The sequence below is a fragment of the Podarcis cretensis genome, assembly GCF_951804945.1.
Source record: "Podarcis cretensis genome assembly, chromosome: 9".
NCBI lineage: Eukaryota > Metazoa > Chordata > Lepidosauria > Squamata > Lacertidae > Podarcis > Podarcis cretensis.
The window spans coordinates 29,289,532-29,299,422 of record NC_137178.1 but is presented as its reverse complement, the minus strand read 5'-3'; the positions used below and the strand labels follow the sequence as shown (position 1 = coordinate 29,299,422).

The window sequence follows — 9,891 nt, the reverse complement described above, 5'->3', positions numbered from 1 at the left end:
TAGATCACTCCATTTACATAATGCAAACAATATGAGGGCATAACCCAGCACTTACGTCCGTTTCGCAGATCTGTCCACCCCATTCCCTTGATGAACAGATTTACAAGTGATATTACCATTTTAAAAGCCCTTTAAAAGATTTTAAAATAATTAAAAATTATTAGTAAAAGAGGTGAAAACATCAGCACCTATGTGTCTGGATAGGCTTGCCTAAGCAAAAAAATGTTTTAAGCAGGCACCGAAAAGAGGACAGCAAAGGCATCAATTTCTTACAACCGCAGAGCAAATAATATTGCAGATTCAGTACTTGGATTTTCCCTTTGACACTTCTGCCTCTGAAGGAAAGAATGGGGGGGGAAAGTCTATTGAAGCACGACAATATCGTTCTCCGACTCTCATCTTTGACTATCTCTATGTCCTCTGGTCCATGGGGTCACGAAGAGTCGGACACGACTAAACGACTAAACAACAACCACAACATGTCCTCTATGACGCAGTCATGCACGAGACAAAGAGATAGGAAACTAATAGAGTCGCGCCTCACAAGCACATCCTGTCTGCAGGTGAGCCTCTCCTTCGGTCGCTTCCGCTTTAACCTTATGGGCGAAAAGTATAGAAAGCTTCCGCGAGGTGAGGCTCCGATTTCCGTGTTCCGCCGGAAGTCTCTCTCTCCTTTTCCGCCGTTGAATCTCTACGGGCGCAGGCAGCGGACGTGCTCCGGGCGTCGTCTTGCCGGCCGGACCTTCTTCCCGCGTGGGCGAGCCGCAGCCTCCCTCCGCCGCGCCCTGCCTGGCTTGCTCACTTTCCGGCGCAGGGGCGATCGATGGAGCTGGTGAACGGAGTGGAGCTGCGAGAGCGGCGCCCGGCGGAGCGGGAGCCGGGGCTGGCGGGGGCCACAGGGGCCGCGTCCCGCGGGCCGCCCCTCTCGGGGACGTCCTACTGGCTGGACTTGTGGCTCATGGCCGCCTTCAACCTGGCGCTCTTCGTCTTCGTCTACCTGCTGCCATGACGGTAAGAAAAAGGAGACCCTCCTCTCCTGCATTTCGCATCAAAACTTTTCCTCCAAGAGGCTCGAGGCGACTTGCGTCTCCCCGCTGCCCTCCAACGTATCCTCAACAACAGCCCTGCGAGGTAGGATAGGCTGACCCGAGGGCGAGGTGGGGATTCGAACTCGGGTCCTCCCTAGTCGAAGGCTTCCTTCTACGCCAAATGGCGCGAGGGTCCTTTTTCTGGGGCTCTTCCTCAGGCTGGAGGTTAAAACAAAGAGAAGGGGAGCTTGATGCTTAAAGCCAAAGCTTTCCAGTGTAGGAGGAGCTTAGGAGGAGACAGCAAGCTCCTTGGTCGGGTTCTGCTAGCCTAGCAAGGGTGTGCAGGTAACAGACGGCGCTGGGAGGAGGAAATACTTACCTGTGACAAAAGAGGGAGACAGATGTCCAAGGGGGGCGGATTAGGGGTGAGCTCGTGTTTTTAAGTTCCTTCTCCAAAATGCCACCCTGCTGTGGTGGTGGTGGTGGTGATAATAATAATAATAATAATAATAATAATAATAATAATAATAATAATAATTTATTATTTATACCCCGCCCACTCTGGGCGGCTTCCATAGAAACAAAAAATACAGTAAAATATTACACGTTAAAAACTTCCCTGAGCAGGGCTGCCTTAAGATGTCTTCTGAATGTCAGGTAGTTGTTTATCGCTTTGACATCTGATGGGAGGGCGTTCCACAGGGCGGGGGCCACTACCGAGAAGGCCCTCTGCCTGGTTCCCTGTAGCTTTGCTTCTCGCAATGAGGGAACCGCCAGAAGGCCCTCGGCGCTGGACCTCAGCGTCCGGGCAGAACGATGGGGGTGGAGACGCTCCTTCAGGTATACTGGACTGAGGCCGTTTAGGGCTTTAAAGGTCAGCACCAACACTTTGAATTGCACTCAGAAACGTACTGGGAGCCAATGTAGGTCTTACATATAACAATGTAGTGTTATATGGTCTTGGCGGCCGCCCCCAGTCACCAGTCTAGCTGCCGCATTCTGGATTAGTTGTAGTTTCTGAGTCACCTTCAATGGTAGCCCCACGTAGAGTGCATTGCAGTAGTTCAAGCGGGAGATAACCAGAGCATGCACCACTCTGGCGAGACAGTCCGCAGGCAGATAGGGTCTCAGCCTACGTACCAGATGGAGCTGGTAAACAGCTGCCCTGGACACAGATTTGACCTGTGCCTCCATGGACAGCTGTGAGTCCAAAATGACTCCCAGGCTGCGCACCTGGTCCTTCAGGGGCACAGTTACCTCATTCAGGACCAGGGAATCCTCCACACCTGCCCGCCTCCTGTCCCCCCAAAACAGTACTTCTGTCTTGTCAGGATTCAACCTCAATCTGTTAGCCGCCATCCATCCTCCAACCGCCTCCAGACACTCACACAGGACCTTCAGTGGTTCTGATTTAAAAGAGAGGTAGAGCTGGGTATCATCTGCATACTGATGAACACCCAGCCCAGACCTCCTGATGATCTCTCCCAGCGGCTGCATGTAAATGTTGAAAAGCATGGGGGAGAGGACAGAACCCTGAGGCACCCCACAAGTGAGAGCCCAGGGGTCTGAACACTCATCCCCCACACCACTTTCTGAACACGGCCCAGGAGGAAGGAGCGGAACCACTGTATGACAGTGCCCCCAGCTCCCAGCCCCTCAAGACGGTCCAGAAGGATGTTATGGTCGATGGTATCGAACACCGCTGAGAGATCCAGCAGAACTAGGAAACAGCTCTCACCTTTGTCCCTAGCCTGCCGGAGATCATCAACCAGTGCGACCAAGGCAGTTTCAGTTCCATGATGAGGCCTGTATCCCGACTGGAAGGGATCCAAATGGTCCGCTTCTTCCAGGCGTGCCTGGAGTTGTTCAGCAACCGCTCGCTCAATCACCTTGCCCAAGAATGGAAGATTTGAGACTGGGCGATAGTTGGCCATTGTGGCCGCATCTAAAGATGGTTTTTTAAGAAGCGGTTTAATAACTGCCTCTTTCAGCGGGTCTGGGAAGGCTCCCTCACGGAGGGAAGCATTCACCACCCCACGAAGCCCATCGCCCAGTCCTTCCCGGCTAGCTTTTATAAGCCAGGATGGGCAAGGATCCAGGAGACAGGTGGTTGGTTTCACTCGTCCAAGCAGCCTGTCCACATCCTCGGAGGTAACAGATTGGAATTGATCCCACTCAACTTGACCAGACAGAACTCTAGCACTCTCCCGCCCCGGTCCTGCTCCCACGGTGGAGTCTACTTCTTCCCGAATCTGAGCTATTTTATCTGCAAAAAACTTTGCAAAATCATTGCAGGAGAACATGTGGCCCGTACTGGGCCCCGATGTTGCAGGTGGTTTCGCTAAATTGTGAACCACCTGAAAAAGTCTCCTGCTGCTGTTTTCTGCTGCAATAGAGGCGGTGAAGAAATTCTTCTTCGCTGTCGCTATCGCCACTTGGTAGGCTCAACGTTGAGCTCTAACCTGTGTCCGGTCAGATTCGGAATGAGTTATCCGCCACTGGCGCTCTAGCCGTCTCAACGATTGTTTCATTGCCCTCAGATCCGTGGAAAACCACGGGGCTGTCCGGGCTCTATGATAAGGGTTGTGAGAGTTACCTGGGTGAGAGGCAGCTTGCCTGTGGTTGACCCCCTGTTTCAGTTGGGAATTATTGGCATGCATCAAATAGCTTTAAAAGTCTTTTGGTTGCTAGAGTCTTTAGGCAAGAATTTGGACTCTTAGAAAATAAGAAATCTTCGCGGTGCTGCTACCTTTTACAGTCACACCTCATGTTGCGTTTGCGTCCCGCAGCAGCCTGGAAGTAACGGAACTGGTTACTTCTGGGTTTCGCCGCTCAAAATGACGTCATGCGTAGAAGCGGTGAATCGCGACCCACACAGACGCAGGTTGCATTCTGCTCATGTCTCCAGAGACAGTGGAGCGTGCCTCTGGAGGGTGAAGTTGAACCTCTGCCTTAGCAGCACCAAAGTGACCTTCCCAGGGTGCAAGCCTAGGAGGTGGACTGTATGGAGGTCCTGGGCTGCCCAGATGGCCAGACTCATTGATCTCATTGATATGATCCAAAGGAAAGCAGAGCAACATGTTGGCTGCAGTAATTGCTGGGAGGAGGCGTACAAGGCGCCATCCAACTGCTTTAAGGGACTCCACTCTGGATTTGAGTAGGTTTACTTCCTCAGCTTTTCTTCTCTCCAAGATCTCCTGCAAGGCAACAGTTTAGGATGGGTTTTCCTTCTTTTGAAGTTGAGCCCATCTCTTCCTTACCTCCCTCAACAGCTCCTGCCGAAACCACTTTCTAGTTCAGGGGTCAGCAACATTTTCCAGCCGTGGGCCGGTCCACCGTCCCTCAGACCATGTGGTGGGCTGGACTATATTTTGAAGAAAAAATGAACGAATTCCTATGCCCCACAAATAAACCAGAGATGCATTTTAAATAAAAGGACATATTCTACTCATGTAAAAACACACTTATTCCTGGACCGTCTGCGGGCCGGATTGAGAAGGCGATTGGGCGGCATCCACCCCCCCCCCCCCGGTCTTAGGTTGCCTACCCCTGTTATTGTTTAACCAGCCAGTTGAAGCCATTTCCCCAGGTGTGGCCACTGTTGCATACTGAAAGCTTCTAGGTTCCATAGGTGAGAGCTGAGTGCAGTGTGGGGACCAAAGGTGGACATACTACCGCTGAAGGAGCACAATGTGTCCCCCACCAGCGGCACTACCCCTCCCCGAACACCCCATACACCCCACCTTTATACGCAGAGTAAAAAATCAAGATATTAGTTTATTCGAATAGGCCTTTACCAGAACAATATAAAGCAAAGCATTAAAACAGTCGGAAACAAATTACACTCACAACTAGTAAAGGTAAAGGTAAAGGTACCCCTGCCCGTACGGGCCAGTCTTGACAGACTCTGGGGTTGTGCGCCCATCTCACTTAAGAGGCCAGGGGCCAGCGCTGTCCGGAGACACTTCCGGGTCACGTGGCCAGCGTGACATCGCTGCTCTGGCAAGCCAGAGCCGCACACGGAAACGCCGTTTACCTTCCCGCTGGTAAGCGGTCCCTATTTATCTACTTGCACCCGGAGGTGCTTTCGAACTGCTAGGTTGGCAGGCGCTGGGACCGAGCAGCGGGAGCGCACCCCGCCGCAGGGATTCGAACCGCCGACCTTTCGATCGGCAAGTCCTAGGCGCTGAGGCTTTAACCCACAGCGCCACCTGCGTCCCATACTCACAACTAGAGTGGGGCCTAAATTGCAACTTAACCATTCCTTTGGTGTGTATGTATAAAAGGTTTAAAAAGTGGGAGAGGGGGAGCTGAAAATATGTAAAATGCTGGTTAGGACCATAAGATTCACACATTTTGGCCAATTACAGCTCAAGAGAATTCAAAATGACTGGATAAGATCCATAATATTTTGCTTAAAATTTTTTGGGAGCGTCATTGAAAAGATGTGGGAAAAGTCTTATCCTTTACATTTTGCTTAAAAATAAAAGTGTTCATAGAGGTGTCATCTGTCTTCTACGTGTTATTCACCAAAATTTTATGAATATAGGAAAGTTTTTAACTACTAGTGGGAAGTGCCCAGGAATTTTCAGAATCCAGAAAATATTGAGATTTTTAAATGGATAGTGTCATTTGTGAATTTTGCTCCATCATGCTGAAGATCAGGTGAAGTAATGCTGAAGTCACATTTTGGTCAGCCTCCTTGACTCAAAATGGAACCTGGCATCCAGACGTTTGTGAGGGCCCCCTCCCCCATTTGGGTGGCTCTCATGCCAGCCTTAGGGACGATACCTCAAGAGGCAGCCAAACCCATAGAAAACAAATCGTTTCCCAAAATGCATAGCAGATGATGGTTGTTGGTAATGAATAACTTTCACTATTCTAAGGCAGCCCACTCGTCTATCTAACTAGGTGACAGCAAGCAACTCCCCAGGGTTTTATGGAGGAGTCTTTTTCCAGCCCTATCTGGAGATACCAAGGATTGAACCTAGAACCTTCTTCAAGTAGAGCATGTCCTTTACCACTGAACTCCCTGTTAGTTTCTGTTTTGCCACTGAGCTGTTGCGTGGAGTCACAGGACTCTGTTTACATTCCTGGGATTCCATACTATTGGAAGTCTCAGAGGAGAGGAGACGGGATGTGACGTTAGTGGTTTCCTGTTTCCTTTGTTCAGTTGCTCTCTGCTTTCATGGAGAGAGGATGCCTTTTCTGTCTGCGTAGCTTAGAAATACAACTCTTTGCAATGTAGCCATAAATCTCATCACTTTCGCATGCTGCTGGAAACTGCTTAATGGAATGTGCCTGAGGCCTCATCAAAGCCTTGGGTCGTTAATTATTCGTCGGAGGCGATTCTGAAGGCTCGGCTAGAGGAAAATGAGGCTTTATCAGCTTGGCCGAGTGGAAATTCCGATTATAAGGCAGCCCTTAGTCTATCTAACTAGGTGACAGCAAGCAACTCTCCAGGGTTTTATGCAAGAGTCTTTTTCCAGCCTTATCTGGCGATACCAAGAATTGAAGCTGGAACCTTCTTCAAGTAGAGCATGTCCTTTACCACTGAACTCTCCCCCCCCCCCCGTTTTTTACAGTTGTGTAAAAAGAAAAAAGAAAGAAAGTCCAAAGTCTGTACTACTCAAACGTTCTCACAAGGTGAGAAAGCAGCTTGGCAAATGCAACATTTTTGATGTGAAATAAAAGTGAAGAGGGGGAAAGAAAGAAAGATAACTCAAATCCAAAGTGGGTACTTTTTATTATTCCAGTGTGTTGCTATCATGCCTGCATCGACAAATCCAAAAAACATAAAAGTTGAAGTGCAAAGTTTTCTCAAACATTTTAACTGTTCGTAAAACCTAGTTATTATCTTCCTCAAGGACAGCTTGGTTGTTGCAATACATATGTAGAGGCCAAATATTGTTTCTATTGCATCTGTTGGACATGGTTGTCTGGCATGCTGTCAGTTGGACTGGGCTCAACATCAAGGTGGGAGGTGATACCCAACTTTGTCCAGCATCACATTAGTATCGTCCTATAATTGATGCTGCTGTGGTGTCCATCAGTGGATGCCAAAGGTGTAAGAATAGGCTGAAAGCACGCACGGCCATTTAGAGAGACATTACTATGGTTGGAGGAGTTTCACATATGTGTTCTATTAAGTACCGCAGTCAAACATTTTACTGATGCTGAGATTAGATTGGATCTGGAGCTTTTGCAATAAATGTAATAATGGCATACTGACAATGCAATAGAGCCGACTTGGTAAGTGATTTTGCTGATTGTGGCAAATGTACAGGCTTGCCCAGAATTTCATGTAATGTTTTCAGGATCTGGAGAAACGACATACAATGGAACTCTTACAATGTCTTGAAGTTGTTGTTTTTTAATATGTCACCTGTGGTTTTGAGAACACAGAGGTAGTCAAAACACGTGCAGCAGAATTGTATCAACTGCCACCTTGCCAAAACTAACTTCAGCAGTTTATTAATGTGCTAATTACCAAACAGGAGTTTGGTAATTAGCACATTAATTAACAGGAGTGCCTGGTGTGCTCTGGTCCATGGGGTCACGAAGAGTCGGACACGATTAAACAATTGCCAAACCTGGGCTTGGAAAAACTGCTTGTTCCCATTTGTGCACGTTCACAGCAGTGTTAAGAAACCCCACAGGCACCAGTCACATTATGTGATTAGCACAGATCCAATTGTGCCCACATGGAAATTTCTGGATGCAAGTTGGCAACTGACATCTCTGTCTAGCTGGCTCCTGTACCTTTCTTAAGCAGATAATCAGAGCAGCTCATTTATCACACCTTGTTCTCCAAGGAGTACATGGTTCACCCCCCCCCCCTTTAATCCCTACAGCGACCTGTGAGGTATGGTTAAGGCAGGCATGGCCAAACTTGGCCTTCCAGCTGTTTGGGGACTACAACTCCCATCATCCCTGACCACTGGTCCTGTTAGTTAGGGATGATGGGAGTTGTAGTCCCAAAACAGCTGGAGGGCCAAGTTTCGCCATGCCTGGGTTAAGATGCTGTGACTGGCTCAAGGTCGCCCAGTGAGCTTCATGACTGAGCTTTGATTTGAACTTTGAACTGCCAGGTCCTAGACCGACACTCTAACCACTATATCACAACAGATTCCTACAGTACTTCAGCTGTTGGACCCCTATTTATTAGGTAAATGAATATGGGGAAAGCAGAATGTCACTTAGAGAAGGATCTGAAGTATTTTCCTTGAAGCTTCATTTTGCTTTCTTCTGCATTGTTTTATTTGATGTTTTAATGTGTTGCATTGGGATTTGTTCTTTAAAATCTAAAGTGGTATAGAAATGAAATGAAATGAATAATAAGAATTTTCATGGGGTGGAAATGCCACCTAGACACCCCATTGTGCAGACCATAACCTAGGTTTAAGGTGCCATTTGGCATTAGCTTATATACCCGAGTTTCTAACACTAATTCAGTCTTGATGGTTATGGATGGAAAACAATACAGTCGTACCTTGGAAATCAAACAGAATCTGTTTTGGAAGTCCGTTCGACTTCCAAAACTTCCGGAAACCAAAGAACCGATTTAAGGGGTGTGCATGGTGAGAAAATCTTTATGGTGGTTGAACTTTTACCTTGGTGCTACATGGACTGCAACCTATGGTGGGTGTGGGTGTTTTTTGTATGATTAAAAATGCTTTTATGTCCCGCTGGTAGGCTTTGCAGAGGCATCTGCTTGGCTACACTGGGAAACAGGGTTCTGGCCTGCTTAGTTCTTTGGTCCGGTTCATTGGGTCTGCTTACATATTCAGTTTGTAGAGGGCACACTGACATACTATGTCCTAACTTCAGTTTTCTTCATCCAGCAGGACAACCTGATTCCATGGCAGAAAAGCTATTGTTGCCATTCCTCCAGCAGCATGTCTGTTCGGAACAAAGAGACGTTTGGGAAACTGTTACAGACTGTTCTCTCGAGAAGTGATGCCTGCGACAACTGCATTTGAACTGTTAGCACTCTTTGTTGAGCCTGCCAGACGTGTGGTTTGACCTTCTACTTTTCAACCTGAAATGGATGGAAGTTGTGCCTTATGACAAATGTTATGCTGCTGTTGATGCACTTAAAGGTTTTCCACTATATTAAAATGGTTCATTTTATCTATGCATTCACAATTTAAAGAGTAATTTGGAATAGATTGGAAGGCATATTTAACTGTTGATGTGCAGAAGAGTTTAAAAGTCTGTTGTGCAGATGGTTAAGGGTAAGCGGATATCCCTTTTATTGGGCATTATGGCCAATTCCAACAGCCAAACTGAATTAGATAGGACAGCTGTGTTTATCCTTTGCAGTGACTGGCCTGTGTGGGTTCAGAGTTTCAGAACATAACATATGCATGCCTGAAGGTAAGCACAGTGCCTTCCTAGCCTCTTATCACACACTGAGCAGTTTCTCTTTAAAAACACTTTGTTCTCAGCGTTGCCTAAGAGCTGTCACATGGAAGAGGGAGCAATCTTGTTTTCTCCTGCTCTGGAGGGTAGGTCTCGAATCAATGGCTTCAAGTCGCAAGAAACGAGATTCCGGCTGAACATTCAGAAAAACTTTCTGACAGTAAGAGCTGTTCAGCAGTGGAAGAGACTCCCACAAGAGGTAGTGGAGGTGGACTCTGTTTCATTAGAGGTTTTTTAACAGGTTGGATGGCCATCTGTCATGGATACATTAGCTGAGATTCCTGCTTTACAGGGGGGGTTGGATTAGATGACCCTTGGGTCCCCTCCCAACTCCTAAGATTCTATGCTATGAAAGGAGTGGTTGAGAAGAAAAAAACCATTCAAAAATGGAGGGGTGGGCAGGGAATGAAGGTGTGTCTCCCTTGCCATACAATATGAA

General features: G+C 47.7%; 1 long non-coding RNA gene across 1 annotated transcript; it reads left to right on the top strand.

Annotated features, from left to right (window-relative positions):
* Positions 1-667: 667 nt before the first annotated feature.
* LOC307223977 lies at positions 668-9,161 on the top strand. Its single transcript, XR_013842358.1, has 2 exons — positions 668-1,011; positions 8,873-9,161. It is a non-coding gene; the product is annotated as an uncharacterized lncRNA (long non-coding RNA).
* The last annotated feature ends 730 nt before the right edge of the window (positions 9,162-9,891 follow it).